This window comes from Rhincodon typus, chromosome 1 (assembly GCF_021869965.1).
Source record: "Rhincodon typus isolate 14 chromosome 1, sRhiTyp1.1, whole genome shotgun sequence".
NCBI lineage: Eukaryota > Metazoa > Chordata > Chondrichthyes > Orectolobiformes > Rhincodontidae > Rhincodon > Rhincodon typus.
The window spans coordinates 31,128,554-31,145,846 of record NC_063332.1 but is presented as its reverse complement, the minus strand read 5'-3'; positions in this window follow the sequence as shown (position 1 = coordinate 31,145,846).

The window sequence follows — 17,293 nt, the reverse complement described above, 5'->3', positions numbered from 1 at the left end:
GGATGAACACAGCAGGCCAAGCAGCATCATAGGAGCAAAAAGGCTGATGTTTCGGGCCTAGACCCTTCATCAGTGCCTAGGACTGAAACGTCAGCCTTTTTGCTCCTATGATGCTGCTTGGCCTGCTGTGTTCATCCAGCTCTGCACCTTGTTGTCTGTGAAGGATAAGTATGGCAAGTTTAGGAAACCTTGGATAATGAGAAATGTTGCGAACCTAATCAAAAAGAAAAAGGAAGCACTTATCAAGGCTAGGAGGCTGGGAACACAGGAAGCAAGGGTGGAATACAAGGAAAGTTGAAAGAAACTTAAGCAAGGAGTCAGGAGGGCTAAAAGAGGTAATGAAAAGTAATTGGCCAACAGGATTAAGGAAAATCCCAAGGCTTTTCACACATATTTAAAGAGCAAGAGGGTAGCCAGGGAGAGGGTTGGCCCACTCGAGGACAGGGAAGGGAATTTATGTGTGGAGCCAGAGGAAATGGGCAAAGTAATAAATGAGCACTTTGCACCAGTATTCACCATTGAAAAGGACTTGGTGGATGATGAGTCTGGGGAAGGGTGTGTGGATAGTTTGGGTCATGTTGAGATCAAAAGGGAGGAGGTATTGGGCATCTTGAAAAACATTAAGTTAGATAAGACCCCAGGGCCTGGTGGGATATACCCCAGAATAGTGAGAGAGGCAATGGAGGAAATTGCTGGGGCCTTGAGAGAAACCTTTGTATCCTCACTGGCTACAGGAGAGGTCTCAGAGAATTGGAGAATAGTTGATGTTATTCCTTTGTTTAAGGAGCATGGCAAAGATAATCCAGCTAATTACAGGCTGGTAAGCCTTACGTCTGTGGCAGGGAAATTATTGGAGAGGATTCTTCGAGACAGGGTTTACTCCCACTTGGAGATAAGTGTGCATATTAGCGAGAGAAACATCGTTTTGTGAAGGGGAGGTCGTGTCTCACTAACTTGTTTGAGTTTTTTGAGGAAGTGACAAAGATGACCAATGAGGGTCGGGCAGTGGGTGTTGTCTACATGGACTTCAGTAAGGCCTTCGGCAAGGTCCCTCCTGGCAGGATGATACAGAAGGTAAAGTTGCACGGGATCAGAGGGTGAGCTTGCAAGATGGATTAAAAACTGGTTCAGTCATAGAAGACAGAGGGTAGCAGTCAAAGGGTGCGTTTCTGAATGGCTGTGACTAGTGGCATTCCTCAGGGATCAGTGTTGGGACCTTTGCTGTTTGTAATATATATAAATGAATTGGAGGAGAATGTAACTGGCCTGATTAGTAAGTTTGCGGATGGTGGAATTGAGGATAGCGATGAGGACCGTCAAAGGAAACAGCAGGATATAGATCGTTTGGTGATTTGGGCAGAGAGATGGCAGATGGAGTTTAATCCAGAAAAATGTGAGGTATTACATTTCAGAAGGTCTAATCCAGATGAAAAATATACGGTAAATGGCAGAACCCTTAAGAGTACTGATAGGCAGAGGGATTTGGGCGTACAGGTACACAGGTCACTGAAAGTGGCAACGCAGGTGGAGAAGGTAGTCAACAAGGCATACGGCATGCTTGCCTTCGTCAGCCACGGTACTGAGTTTAAAAATTGGCAGGTAATGTTGCAGCTTTATAGAACATTAGTTAGACCGCATTTGGAATATTGTGTTCAATTCTAGTCGCCACACTACCAAAAGGATGTGATAGCTTTGGAGAGGGGACAGAAAGTATTTACCAGGATGTTGCCTGGTATGGAGGGCATTAGCTATGAGGAGAGGTTGTGGAGAAACTTGGGTTATTCTCACTGGAACGACAGAATTTGAGGGGGTGACCTGATAGAGGTCTGCAACATAATGAAGGGGATGGACAGAGTGGACAGTCAGAAGCTTTTTCCCAGGGTGGAAGTGTCAGTTACCAGGGGCCATGTGTTTAAGGTGCGAGGTGCAAGGTTTAAAGGTGATGTATGAGGCAAATGTTTTACACAGAGGGTGGTGGGTGCCTGGAACTCGCTGCCGGGGGAGGTAGTGGAAGCAGATACTATAGTGACTTTTAAAGGGCGTCTTGACAAATATATGAATAGGATAGGAATAGAGGGATACGGTCCCTGGAAGGATAGAGGGTTTTAGTTGTAACGGGCAGCATGTGCGGTGCAGGCTTGGAGGGCCGAAGGACCTGCTCCTGTATTGTAATTTTCTTTATTCTTTGTTCTTGTTCTTTTTAACTAGCAGAGAAAATCTTGCCTTTTTATATTGCAGTGGGCAGTCAGCAATGCTGAATTCTGTTGAGTTGATAAAATATTACTCATTATCAAACATCATTGTAATTGAAGTCTATTTACAGTCAGTGTAAAATATTTGCTATAAATTAGGTGAAAGTAACATTGACACAATAACACGCATAAAATCTCAGAAAGTGTAGTTTGTAGGCAGTTTTTCTCCAGTCTAGCATTTGGTTTTAATGCTCCAGTCCCATAGATTTTTTTACGTAATTTATAAATATTCAATATCCGTCTCCTCTAATTAATTCTAACTATGCCCATTCAAGTATTCAATTCCAATTATGCTGGCGATGAGATGAAAAAATACCTCACTTGAGTTTTACCTTAGTAACGGTGGAATCATGAGTAAAGACAGGGAGACTGAACAACAGTGCAACAAAGGAAATTAATTGTTTTTCTCAATTGTCTTTCTCTTCACAATCTGTATAATTGTAATTTTACCAAGATATTTACACACAGGTTTGTGAACTCCCATTCAGATCCATCTCTTTGGGAATGGTCCTCGATTAAAACCATGTAAATAGGAATTAGTGGGGTTAGATGTCTAAATAAAAATGCACATGCAGAAGCTTTGTCACAAAACATCTACCAACAATACCTTCTTCAATTCGCGGTCATAATTTTGGCAGTAGATTTAATTTTTGCGGAGAATACAGGAAAAAATATTTTACCACTGCAAATCCCTCTCTCTTCCTCTAGGCTCAAATAATTTCTCTTCTATCACTTGATCATTATCCCATTTTACTTGACATGTTTTATAAATACTACTGTGGTCATTTCTATTCTGCATTTTCTCTCCTGTTCCACAAAAGCTCCACATATGTACTATTGTTGAATAAGCATTTGACTAAAGGAAAACGTCCTCATCAGTATTCAACAAATTAGGCCTGGTCCCAAGTCATTTGATTAAACACATTCTATACAGTAGAGACCACTTGATTGCATTTACCAGTCACATGCACATATGGATTATACAGAAGTTGCAAAAGAGAAAGATCCAAGTAATTCCTGTTGATCCAAAAAAATACACAATATCATAGATTTTGCACAATGTCTTTTGGTTCATTGTGTCTGGATCAGTTCACCAAATTAGCAATTTACATTTTTATGTTCATTCAGGGAGTGTGGTCATCGCTAAATGGGCCAATATTTGTTGCCTGTCCTTAACTGCAATTGAGAAGGCGGTGGTGAGCTGCCTTCTTGAACCACCGCAGTCCATATGTAGTAGGTAGACCCACAATGCTGTCTGAGATGAAATCACAAAATTTTGACCCAGTGTCACTAAAAGAATATTTCCAAGTCACCACCTTCTCAAGGGCAACTAGGGACAGGCAATAAATAGTGACCAGCCAGGGACACCCACATCCCACAAATGAATAAATTAAGAAAAGTGTCTGAATGGTGAACTGCTTGGAGTGGAACTTGGTTATGGGTTTGGAAGATGCTGTCAAAGGAGCTTTGGTGACAGGCCTTAACATTAAGGTAGCATTTGACCAAGTGTGGCCTCAAGGAACCCAAAAAAAACAGGAATCAGTGGAGATCGGGGGATAACACTTTGCAGGTTGCAGACATACTTGGCACAAAGGAAGATTGTTCTGCTTATTGAAGTTCAATCATTTAGTTTTAGGAATCACTGCATTTGATCCTTGGAGTCGTGTCCTACGTCCAATGTGCAGCTGCTTCATCAATGACCTTCCCTCCATCATAACGGGCATTTAGAGAGGCAAAAATTGATTAGAGATAGGCAGTATGTTTTTGGGGTGAGACAGAAAGTGGTGGCAGAGGGTTGCTTTTTGGACTGGAGGCCTCTGACCAGTGGTGTTCCACAGTGTTCAGTTCTGAGTCCTCTTTTGTTTTTCATTTATATAAATGATTTGGATGAGAAAATAGAAGGCATCGTTAGTAAGTTTGTGGATGACACCAAAACCAGCGGCATAGTAGACAGTGAAGAAGGTTTTCTAAGATTACAAAGAGATCTTGATCAAATGGGTCAATGGGCTGAAAAACGGCAGCTGGAGTACAACCTGGATAAATGCAAAATATTGCATTTTGGTACAACATACAAGCGTAGGACTGATACAATCAATGGTATGGCCTTGGGTAGTGTTGTATAACAGAAGGGCCTAGGGGTTCGGGTGCATAATTCTTTGAAGTTTGCATCACATAAATACAGAGTGGTTAGAAAAGTGTTTAGCACGCTTGCCTTCATTGTTCTGTCCTTTGAGCGTAGGAGTCGGGACATTATGTTAAAGTTGTACAGGACATTGGTGAGGCCTCTTCTGGAATGCTGTGGCTAGTTCTCATTGCCCAGTTATAGGAAGGATATTGTTAAGCTGCAGAGAGTTCAGAAGAGATTTACCAGGATGTTGCCAGGTATGGAAGGTTTGAATTGTAGAGAAAGGTGGAATAGGCTGGGACATTTTTTACTGGAGCATAGGAGGTTGAGAGGTGACCTTATAAAAGTTTATAAAATAATGAGGGTATAAATAGAGTAAATGGTAGCTGTCTTTTCCCTAGGATGGAGGATTTTAAAACCATGAAGCACACCTTTAAGGTGTGAGGAGTGATTAAAAAAAGACATGAGGGCCAAATTTTTTACACAGAGGGTGTTTCATGTGTGGAATGAACTTCCTGAGGAAGTGGTGGTGGATGTGGGTACAATTACAACATTTAAAAGACATTTGTATAAGTACATGAATAAGAAAGGTTAGGAGGATATGGGCCAGGAGCAGGCAGCTGGGACTAGCTTAGTTTGGGATTATGTTCAGCGTGGACTTTTAGCACCGAAGGGTCCGTTTCCATGTTGTATGACTCTATGACTCCATAAGATCAGAGGTGGAGATATTTGCTTGGGGATTGCAAAATGTTCAGCACTATTCGTGACTCTTCAGATACTGAGGCAGTCCATCTTCAAATGCAGCAGGACCTGGACAATATCCAGGTTGGGTGACAAGTGGAGGTAACAATTGCAACACACCAAGAAATCACCATCTCCAACAAGAGAGAATCTAACCAGATTCACTTCACATTAAATAGCATTAATATTACTGAATCGCCTTCTATCAACATCAGAGGCTTACCATTGACGAGAAACTGAACTAGACCAACCATATATCTGGACTGGATATACAACATAGAATAGGACTGGTTACAAGAGGTCGACACAGTGGCTCAGTAGTTAGCACTGCTGCCTCGCAGCACCAGGGACCCGGGTTCAATTCCACCCTCGGGCGACTGTCTGTGTGGAGTTTGCACATTCTCCCCATGTCTGCGTGGGTTTCCTCTGGGTGCTCCAGTTTCCTCCCATAGTCCAAAGATGTGCAGGTTAGGTGGATTGGCCATGCTAAATTGTCCATAGTGTTCAGGGGTGTGTGGGTTATATGGGTCTAGCTGGGATGCTTCAAAGGTCAGTGTGGACTTGTTGGGCCAAAGGGCCTGTTTCCACACTGTAGGGATTCAGAGGCTGGAAATGCTATAGTGAGTTACTTACCTGTTCTCTCCCCAGTGCCTGTCCATCATCTAGCAGTCACAAGTCAGGAGTGTGATGGAATATTTTTCACTTGCCTGGAGATTGCTGCTCCAATAACACTCAAGAAAATTGACACCGACCAGGACAAAGCAGCCCATTTGATTTGCACCCCATCCACCACTTTCAACATTTACTCCCAGCACCACTGATGCACAGTGGCACAAGATGCATGGCAGAAACTCCCATAGTTCCTCTGACCGCACCTTCCAAACCCATCACTTCCATCTCGAAGGACAAAGGCAGCAGATGTATTGGGACACTATAAACTGCAAGTTGCCCTCCAAGCCACATACCTTCCTGAGATGGAAAGAAATTGCTATTTCTTTACGGTCACTGGGTCAATATCCTGGAACTCCTTCCTAAAAGCGTTGTGACTGTCCTTACACCCCAAGGACTGCAATGGTTCAAGGAGACAATTCACCACCACACTCTCTACGGAAATTAGGGACAGGCATTAAATGCTGGCCCAGCCAGTGATGCTTACTTCCCATGAATTATTTTATTTTTTAAATAAGAAATAAAAACAGAAAACATTGGACGTGCTCAGCAGGTCTAGCAGCAAGTATGGAGAAAGCAACTGAGTTTATGTTTCAGGTCTATGACCTTTCATCAGAATTGGGAAAGATACACAATAAGTCTTGAGTGAGCCTAAGGGAGTAGTGTGAGAGTATGAGTAAAACAGAAGGTCTGTTGCTTGGGTAGAAATCTGGAGAGTTTCAATGATGTTATAAAGCAGAAGTCAAACCACCCCGCCCAATAACTAAAATCAAAACACCCAGAGAGGCATGCCTCACCCTGTAATCTGTTAAAACAGCCCCCATTGTTATAAAGGAGTGGTTAAACAAAATAAACCCCTGACACTCACTTAATAATCAACAGATCACAATTTATTTAGCTAACTCTAACAGTGAACAAATTAACTAAACTATTAACAAACCAAATAAACCCTTACTAAATATTAATTCTTCCCAAATAAAGTAAGATTATAATGGAATGTTGTTCCAATAAATACAAGTCCCACTTATACAGAATAAAATTAAAAAATTAGAATTTAGTCTCTTGAAATTACAGCCAGGTGACATCTTCTGGAATGTTCTGTGGCTTCTCCGACAAATTCTTCTATCAGGAACACCTTCTCCATCAAATTCTTTTGTCGGGAACATTAACGAGTTGTGCCATAGGTATCTTTAATTTAGATGGAGCTTACTCTAAGGCTTAGAGTATTCTGTGAGAGCCAGTGATTCTTTCTTTTAGAGCTGAGAGCTATCCTCTTGGCAGATGACAGTTGGCTCTCCATTGATTTTCCAAATGCCCTCATTGTTAGTACCCTTGATGACATATCAATTTCTTACAATAGGATAAGTCCTAAGTTGTCAAAACCATCAGATTTAAATTTAATTGGTTTTTGATATCTAAGGGCCCAGTTTAAATTGGCTATATTCAAAAACCTGTTGTCATGGTAAAAATGCTCCTTTGCCTGTTAACTGTATAGCCTTTTGATACAAACATTTCAATTCAACCGCTTTGTGCACCTGCAAAACCATAGACATGCTTGCTGAATATCAAACCAGAGGAGCTCATTATCTTTTGAAGGGATCACGCACTGCTTTCCCCAGAGCATTTTACAAACACCAACAGTTTCCAAACAGCAAATTCTAATGATAGTAGGAACTGCAGATGCTGGAGAATCTGAGATAACAAGGTGTAGAGCTGGATGAACATAGCAGGCCAAGCAGCATCAGAGGAGCAGGAAGGCTAATGTTTCGGGCCTAGACCCTTCTTCAGAAATGGGGGAGGGGAAGGAGGTTCTGAAATAAATAGGGAGAGAGGGGGAGGCGGATAGAAGATGGATAGAGGAGAAGATAGGAGACAGACAGGTCAAAGGGGCAGGGATGGAGTCAGTAAAGGTGAGTGTAAGTGGGAGGTAGGGAGGAGATAGGTCAGTCCAGGGAGGACGGACAGGTCAAGGGGGCAGGATGAGGTTAGTAGGTAGGAAATGGGGGTGGGGCTTGAGGTGGGAGGAGGGGATAGGTGGGAGGAAGGACAGGTTAGGGAGGTGGGGACGAGCTGGGCTGGTTTTGGGATGCGGTAGGGGGAGGGCAGATTTTGAAGCTTGTGAAGTCCACATTGATACCATTGGGCTGCAGGGTTCCCAAGCGGAATATGAGTTGCTGTTCCTGCAACCTTCGGGTAGCATGGTTGTGGCTCTGCAGGAGGCCCAGGATGGACACGTCGTCTAAGGAATGGGAAGGGGAGTTGAAATGGTTCGCGACTGGGAGGTGCAGTTGTTTAGTACGAACCGAGCGTAGGTGTTCTGCAAAGCGGTCCCCAAGCCTCCGCTTGGTTTCCCCGATGTAGAGGAGGCCACAACGGGAACAGCGGATGCAGTATACCACATTAGCAGATGTGCAGGTGAACGTCTGCTTGATGTGGAAAGTCTTCTTGGGGCCTGGGATGGGGGTGAGGGGGGATGTGTAGGGGCAGGTGTAGCACTTCCTGCTGTTGCAGGGAAAAGTGCCGGGTATGGTGGGGCTGGAGGGGAGTGTGGAGTGGACAAGGGAGTCACGGAGAGAGTGGTCCCTCCGGAAAGCGGATAAGGGTGGGGAGGGAAAAATGTCTTTGGTGGTGGAGTCGGATTGCAGATGGCGGAAGTGTTGAAGGATGATGCGTTGGATCTGGAGGTTGGTGGGGTGGTACATGAGGACAAGGGGGATTCTGTTTTGGTTGTTATTGCGGGGAGGGGGTGTGAGGGATGAGTTGCGGGAAATGCGGGAGACACGGTTGAGGGCGTTCTCGACCACTGAGGGGGGGAGTTTGCAGTCCTTGAAAAACGAGGACATCTGAGATGTACAGGAGTGGAATGCCTCATTCTGGGAGCAGATGCGACGGAGGTGAAGGAATTGGGAATAGGGGATGGCATTTTTGCAGGAAGGTGGGTGGAAGGAGGTGTATTCTAGGTAGCTGTGGGAGTCAGTGGGCTTGAAATGAAACCCACGCCCTCCACCTCCTCCAGAACTTGCAATTCCCCGGTCCCCAACACCTCATCTTTACCATGGACGTCCAGTCCATATACACCAGCATTCCCCATACAGATGGCTTAAAGGCCCTCCACTACTTCCTGTCCCGCAGGCCCGACCAGTCCCCCTCCACTGACACCCTCATCCGCTTAGCTGAACTCGTCCTCACCCTCAACAATTTCTCTTTCAATTCCTCCCACTTCCTACAGACAAAGGGGGTGGCCATGGGTACCCGCATGGGCCCAAGCTATGCCTGCCTCTTTGTAGGTTACATGGAACAATCCCTCTTCCGTACCCACACTGGCCCTAAATCCCACCTCTTCCTCTGTTACATTGATGACTATATTGGTGCCGCCTCGTTCTCCCTGTTTGAGGAGCTCAAACAGTTCATCCACTTCACCAACACCTTCCACCCCAACCTTAAGTTCACCTGGACCATCTCTCATACCTCTCTCTCCTTCCTGGACCTGTCTGTCTCTATCTCCGGCAACCACCTAGAAACCGATATTCATTTCAAGCCCACCGACTCCCACAGCTACCTAGAATACACCTCCTCCCACACACCTTCCTGCAAAAATGCCATCCCCTATTTCCAATTCCTTCGCCTCCGCCGCATCTGCTCCCAGGATGAGGCATTCCACTCCTGTACATCTCAGATGTCCTTGTTTTTCAAGGACCGCAACTTCCCCCCCTCAGTGGTCGAGAACGCCCTCGACCGTGTCTCCCGCATTTCCCGCAACTCATCCCTCACACCCGCTCCCCGCAATAACAACCAAAACAGAATCCCCCTCGTCCTCACGTACCACCCCACCAACCTCCGGATCCAACGCATCATCCTCCGACACTTCCGCCATCTGCAATCCGACCCCACCACCAAAGACATTTTTCCCTCCCCACCCTTATCTGCTTTCCGGAGGGACCACTCACTCCGTGACTCCCTTGTCCACTCCACACTCCCCTCCAGCCCCACCTCACCCGGCACTTCTCCCTGCAACAGCAGGAAGTGCTACACCTGCCCCTACACCTCCCCCCTCACCCCCATTCCAGGCCCCAAGAAGACTTTCCACATCAAGCAGATGTTCACCTGCACATCTGCTAATGTGGTATACTGCATCCGCTGTTCCCGTTGTGGCCTCCTCTACATCGGGGAAACTAAGCTGAGGCTTGGGGACCGCTTTGCAGAACACCTACGCTTGATTCGCACTAAACAACTGCACCTCCCAGTCGCGAACCATTTCAACTCCCCCTTCCATTCCGCAGATGACATGTCCATCCTGGGCCTCCTGCAGTGCCACAACCATGCTACCCGAAGGTTGCAGGGACAGCAACTCATATTCCGCTTGGGAACCCTGCAGCCCAATGGTATCAATGTGGACTTCACAAGGTTCAAAATCTCCCCTCCCCCTACTACATCCCAAAACCAGCCCAGCTCGTCCCCACCTCCCTAACCTGTCCTTCCTCCCACCTATCCCCTCCACCCACCTCAAGCCCCACCCCTATCTCCTACCTACTAACCTCATCCCGCCCCCTTGACCTGTCCATCCTCCCTGGACTGACCTATCTCCTCCCTACCTCCCCACCTACACTCACCTTTACTGACTCCATCCCTGCCCCTTTGACCTGTCTGTCTCCTATCTTCTCCTCTATCCATCTTCTATCCGCCTCCCCCTCTCTCCCTATTTATTTCAGAACCTCCTTCCCCTCCCCCATTTCTGAAGAAGGGTCTAGGCTCTGATGCTGCTTGGCCTGCTGTGTTCATCTAGCTCTACACCTTGTTATACCAAATTTTAATGTCCTGCTTTCCAATCAACAAGTACACTACCCAACTTCGTAACACCAACCCCCTTAAGAAAACAAAAGAACCATCATTATGAAAAGCCCGAAACGTCAGCCTTCCTGCTCCTCTGATGCTGCTTGGCCTGCTGTGTTCATCCAGCTCTACACCTTGTTAACTCATCATTATGAAAAGATTTCTTTCTTTCCTAAACCTTAACGGCATTATTACTAGATCCATATCTCATTAATTACACATTAATTAGAGTTACACATCTGTGAGTAATTCTACATATATACAACATTGTACACTACCATATTTAACTTATATACACATTTTTCTTCTAAACCCACAATAAAGCATCCACAGTAATATTTTTCACGACCAGCAACATGTACAATCTGTCAATTAAATGCTAGTAACATAAGACTCCAACAAAATAATCTAGTGTTCTTGTCCTTAAATCTTTCCAAAAATGTCAAAGGATTGTAATTGGTCTACACAGCTGTCTCTACGTGGACATTAAAATTTTGTAAGGTCAGTACTGAACTCAATAACTCTATTTCAATGGTTGAACATCTCTTCTGGTGGATATTGAGTTCTTTTGAAAAATAACTGATCAATCTTGCAATTCCATATTCAATCATCATAATGTAACAAATCAACACCAACAGCTGCATTGCTTGCGTTGATGGAGACTTTAAAGAGTATCAAGAAATTCGGCACAGCTAAAACTGGTGCGGTGGTTAACACTGATTTTAAATTCTCAAATGCCTCCTGACATGGTTCTGTCCACCAAAATTTTGTGTTCCTTTTTAACAAATCCTTCAACCGTACCACTGTGCTTCTAATGCTTGGTGCAAACTTCCTGTAGAATCTGTTCAATCGTAAAAATCATAGCACTTCCTTCTTTGAGGATGGTCTTGGAAATTCCTCAATGGCCTTCCGTGTCCAACGTTGTGCCCTAAGAACATCCTTCCACCCTCATGAATTATATTTTTGCCAAGTTTTTGACAAAATTTGCCTTCCGTACTCTCTCAAAGAGCTCTGCCAAATGTACCATGTGATCTTTCCACGAATGGCTAAAGATCACTCAGTCATCTATATAGATGGCACAATTAGTCAATCCTGCCACAACTCTGTTCATAAGTCTTTGAAAAGTGGCTGGTGAATTTTTCATTCCAAAGGGCATGACTTTAAATTGATATAGCCCATTTGGTTTTACAAAGGCAGAAACTTCTTTCACTCTCTCCAACAAAGGTACTTTCCAGTAACCATGAAGTAAGTCCAACTTTGTGATGTAAGTGGCATGTCCTACATTTTTCACACTGTCCTCCCGCCTTGGAATTGCATATGAGTCAGAATTTGTCACAGTGTTGACCTTCCGATAATCCATGCAGAATCATTGAGGACCATCAGGCTTGGAAAGCTACTCGTTTTGACTCAGCTCGATGATGTCTTCTTGGAGCATGATTTCCACTTCATTCTGAACCTGTGCTGCTTTGAGAGGATTAAGCCTTTAGGGGTGCTGTTTTATAGGAACAGAATTCTGTATATCAACCTCATGTACTATGGTACTAGTCATACCCATTCTATTTCTATATATGTCCTCATAGTGCTGCAACTAGCCTTTCACTTTAGTTCTCTGTTCCTAGGACAGATAGCTTACTACCCTAGCCCATTCTTTAAGAACTTCCTCATTATTCAATTTATTCTGAAGCACATAAAAATCCATATCATTTGGATTTGATTCCTCACTTTGAGTAGCAGTAACTAATACCCATTTCTCCGGTTCCCTTTCTGTATCATAGCAAGTTTTCAGCATTTTCACATGACATACCTGATAAAGTTTTTCCTATCTGGCATCTTTACCAGATAATTCACCTGACTTAACTTCTTCTCAATCTGATAGGGATCTCCTACCACTGGTAACAGCACCAATACTTTATCCCCACAGGCAAACATATAAATTTCAGATTTCTTATCTGCTTCTTGCTTCATTAGATGCTGTGCCACCTTCAAATGTTGTCTAGCTAATTCACCTACTCTGTTTAATCTTTCCCTCACCTCAGATACATAATCCAACCCTGAGATCTCTGACTTCAGACCTATTAACTTCTCCTTAATTAATTTTAAAGGCCCTCTTACTTGGTGTCCAAATACCAATTCAAATTGATTAAACTGAGTTGATTTATTTGGAACATCTCAAATATAAATAATAATATAGATGGGACACCTCTATCCCAATCATTTGGGTAATCCTGGCAATAAGCCCTCAGCGTGTTCTTTAGGGTCTGTTGCCGCCTTCCCAATGCTCCCTGGGATTCAGGATGGTATGCACTGGATTTAAAGTGTTTGATGCCTAAACGATCCATGACCTCCTTAAATACTTTGGCAGTAAAATTGGACCCTTGGTCTGACTGAATCTCCCTGTAGTCCATAACAGGTAAAGGAAGAAAGCAACTCCTCCACAACACTTTTTGCCTTGACATTCCGTAATGGAATTGCCTCCGGAAGCCTGGTAGATACATCCATTATGGTTAGCAAATACTGGTTCCCACTTTTGGTTTTAGGGAGGGGACCTACACAATCAATCATAACCTGCGTAAGAGGTTCTTCAAATGCAGGAATTGGCATCAAAAGTGTTGGTTTTATTACTGCCTGTGGCTTTCCTACCATCTGACATATATGACAGGTACAGCAAAATTCAACTACATCCTTATGTAATCCAGGCCAATAGGAATGCTTCTGTATCTTAGCCTGAGTTTTCCTCACTCCTAGATGACCGCCTACAGGTAATTTGTGTGCTACCCACAATACTCCCTGTCTGTATTCTACCGGCAACACAATCTGGTGAACTTCCACCCATTTATCATCTGCACTAACCTGCCAAGGTCTCCATTTCCACTTTAGGATTCTATCCTTAAGGTAATAACATTTGGGAATACGTCTGATTCCTTTTCCAAGTAGGCTTTATGATATAAACCTTTTATTGTCTTATCTTTTTGTTGTAATTCCATTTCAGAACTAAACACCTGTGCCCGATCCTCTACCTGCTCAGGTTCTTCCTTTACCATTTCGTCAAACAGAGTGTCCCCTAACTGGACCTCAACTCCTTCATTTTTTTCTTTGGTTTTCCCTTCTTCCTTTAGCTTATGGCTGTGGGATCTTGTCACCAAGCAGTCAGGAAAAAGTTCCAGGTATTTTTCTTTTAACTCCTCAGTTCCCTGGTTTTCTTTTGGCAACTCCACTACAATGGGCATCACTCCCACCTTTGATCCAGCTATATAATTTCCAAGAACAAACTGTATTCCTGCAATAGCCACTCTTTCAATCATTCCCACGGTCACTTCCCCAGTCTTAATTGGACTTTCCAGCCTTATCTTACACAATGGAATACTAATTCTCTCCCCAGTTATTATACAGATTATCAATCTCTTGGGTAACATTTCAGAAGGAGTGCAAATATTTTCATCTCTTACTATTAAAAACTGACCAGCTCCCATATCTCTAAATGTATTAACTTCTTTATCTTCTCCCCCTGTTCTACCTGAGTAAACAATACCTACGCAGGTGAAAAGATCAGGCACTGTGTTACTTTCCAGCCCGTGACTAGGCGGTGTGCTCTCCTGCAGCTCCTTGACTTCTCTTGGGATTTCCTTCGACTAATCCCACTGGTTTAGCCCCTTTTACCACATCCTTTTTCCCAGGGCCTTCCTTAAACCAACAACACTGTGACATTGTGTGTCCCACCTTATTGCAGTGAAAACACCTGAGGGTTTCGTCTCTTTCCACCCTCTTGGGTTTCTTTTTTCACATGTGGCAAACTGTTCCCAGTATAATCTACATTTTGCTTTTCATTGAAGGATCTCCCTCTTTCCCAATTTCTATCCCTCACGGAATGCAATTGCTGTTGAAAGCTAGATTCTGATTTATGCACTAATGCGAATTCATTCACCGTCTCTGCAGCTCTTCTCACTGTTTTAACTTTCTGTTCCTCGACATGAGTTCTTATCATTTCTGGAAATGAGTTTTTAAACTCCTCTAGCAGAATAATCTCTCTAAGTTCCTCAAATGTCTTTTCTATCTTTAATGCTCTCACCCACTTATCAAAGTTGCTATGTTTAATGCTTTCAAACTCGAGCTAAGTTTGACTTGGTTCCTTTCTTATATTTCTGAACTGTTGTTTATATGCTTCTGGTATCAATTTTTAGGCATTCAGAATAGCCTGTTTTACTTCTTCATATTCTCCTGACACTTCGTCTGACAGTGCTGCAAACACCCCACTAGCCCTGCTCACCAACGTTTTTTGAATTAACATTAACCACACAGTCTCTGGCTAATTCATCTGTTTAGCCAATTTGTCAAAGGAAATGAAAAAGGCTTCTACATCTTTGTCATCAAATTTTGGAAATGTTTTGACATATTTGTATATATCCTTACCAGGTCTTTGGCTACGATGGGTTTGCTGATCATCACCCTCCTCCTCACTAAGCCTATCTTCTACCTTCATTTCCATCATCTCAAGTCGACTATTCTATCTAATTTGCAACTTCTGAAGTTCAAACTCTCTTTCTCACTTTCTTCTCTCTCTTTTTCTTTTTGTCTTTTCTCTGTTTGTAACCAGAATCCAAACAGTTCCTATTCCTTTTCCAATCAACAATTGAATTCTAGCCATTTCCAAATATTCTAATGGCCCTTCCAGCAAATTTAATGTTGAGCTATTGCTGTAATTATGTCTTCTTTTCTCATAGACAAAGGCAACCCCAACGCCAGCTTGTCTGCCAATTCCAACAGCTTTTCCTTGCTAATTTTTGTAAAACCCCCAAAGTCACTTCTTCCACCCCTGGAAAACTCTGAGTGACTGAGAGAGCCATTACCTCACTTTTGATTTAACCAACAACAAGCAACCAAAATTAAACAGATTTTCCACTTCTCCCCTAAGTTTTTTTGAAGATCTAGGACACTGTTTCAATCCTGTTTAAATCTGCTGGGACCTTTCATACCCTAAATCTGTTCAAATCTATAAAGATCCATTCAAATCCATTCAAATCCATTCGAATCCTGGACATGATCTGTCCCAAACTATCCAAATTCCGGATTTGAGCTGGCCAGATCCCAAACCTGAGCTGTCCAGATCCCGGACGAGACCCCAATCTGTTATAAAGCAGAAGTCAACCACCCGCCCCACCTCCGACACCCAGAGATGCGCACTTCACGTTATAATCTGTTAAAACAGCCCCCAATCTGTTATAAAGGAGTGGTTAAATAAAATAAACCCCTGACACTCACTTTATAATCAGCAAGCAACAATTTATTTAGCTAATTCTAACAGTGAACAAATTAACTAAACTATTAACAAACCAAATAAACCCCTTCTAACTACTATCTATTCCCAAATAAAACAAGATTATAATGGCATGATGTTCCAATAAATACAAGTCCCATTTATATAAAATATAATAAAGAAATTAGACTTTAGTCCCTCGAAATTACAGCCAGGTTACATCTTCCGGAATGTCCTGTGTCTTCTCCAGCATATTCTTTTCTCAGGAAAGCTCTATTGGTGAATCCTTCTGTCAGGATGCCTTCTCCATTTAATTCTTTATCAGGAACATTAACTATTTGTGCCGTAGGTACCTCTAATTTAGATGGAGCTTACTTTAAGGCTTAGAGAATTCTGTGAGAGCCAGTGATTCTTTCTTTTAGAGCTGAGAACAGTTCTCTTGACAGATGACAGTTCACTCTCCCCCAATTTTCCAAATGCCCTGATCCTTTATACCCTTGATGACATATCAATTTCTTACAACAGGATTGGTCCTATGTTGTCAAAACTAACAGATTTAAATTTAACTGTTTTTTGGTATTTAAGGGTCTGGTTTAAATTAATTGGTTAAATTTAAAAATTTGTTGTCTTGGTAAACGTGCTGCTTTGCCTGCTAACAGTATAGCCTTTTGATACGAATGTTTCAACTGAAGTGCTCTGTGCACCTGCAAGCCCACAGACAAGTTTGCTGAATCTCAAAGCATACAAAAAGCACATCATCTTTTGAAGAAATCACCCACTACTTTCCTCATAGAATTTTACAAACACCTACGGTTAGCAAACACTAAATTCTAACATCCTGCCTTCCAATCCACACGTACTCTATCCAACTTTGCAACAATGACAATAGGTCTAGTGGTGCAAGGGCAAAAAGAATGGAAATGGGACAAATAAAGAAATAACATACATGCCTAGAGAAGGTATGAATGGCAGAGATGCTGCCATTTGAACATAAGATAAAAGAAACAGAAGAGAAATGTGAGAGAATTACCAAATAAGCAAATACTTAGAAAACAAAATCAGGCAGCAGTTATGACCTAAAACTGTAGTTTTTGATGTTGATTCTGGAATGAGGTAAAGTGCTCAGTCAAAAGACAAGGTGTTGTTTTACAAATTTGCAGTGAGCTACTTTGGGACATTCTAGCCAGCTCAGAAAGGAAGGTCAGAGTGGGATCAACATGGAGAACTGAAAGCTCAGGGTCACTTGCTCAGAATTGTGGAATCTACGGTATTTTGCTTTTGTGTTGTATTTTTGTGAATTTGCTCTGATTCTTATCTATTGCCTCAACATCCTTGACAATGCTTCACGGTTGACATTTTAATATGCTATAAGGTGATCAGAGCTGTTACTAACAATGCTTGTTCATCAGTTTATATTTTAATTTA